Raw genomic sequence first — 723 nt, 5'->3', positions numbered from 1 at the left:
TCATTAGTGCTAGTTCAATAGTGACTGAACTCGTCAAAACAACGGCTGGGAAAATCTTCCCAAATTTAAATTTCCAATAATTGTCAAGCATGTACATTCATATACTACAATCACAGACAGGGTTTTCTTTACATGTTTACTCTTAAAAGTGGGGGGGGGGGTTTACCCTCTTCAGCTACCCACTTAACCCCTCAAATGCTCTATACATATAACATCATGAAAGTGTTAAAATTTAGATATGGGTTTTTTACCCCTTCAGGAAGGTTTAAAGAAAAACCCTGATCACAGATCCTGGTTCTGTACTTATCCTGGATCTGTACTTATCCTGGATCTGTACTTCAACTAAGAAGGCTCTTCAACTGACCATCGTCCCTTGATTAACGATTGTGTATTAATTAATCATTAACTAAAAGCAAGATATTTTAATACGTATGTTACTCTTCTGATATTCAAGTTTTGAAAAGTGAATTGAAAAAGTTGAATTTTCTTTTGCATAAAATAGATGCACAAAATTTGTTTCTCCTCATTTTAATTGAGTATAACAGTCAATCGAAAGTATTAAAGAAAATAGGACCAGGTAACAGATTGCCAAATTAATTGTAACACAGACACATGGTATTGAAATTGACATGAGTGACGCGGTGACGAGCAGGTTGACGAGCTATCCGTGAAACGAAGCATGAACTTAACCGAGCAACGATCGCAGTAGGTGATATCAGTGTA

The sequence above is a fragment of the Amphiura filiformis genome, chromosome 5 (assembly GCF_039555335.1).
Source record: "Amphiura filiformis chromosome 5, Afil_fr2py, whole genome shotgun sequence".
Taxonomy (NCBI): domain Eukaryota; kingdom Metazoa; phylum Echinodermata; class Ophiuroidea; order Amphilepidida; family Amphiuridae; genus Amphiura; species Amphiura filiformis.
This window is presented reverse-complemented; position numbering follows the sequence as displayed.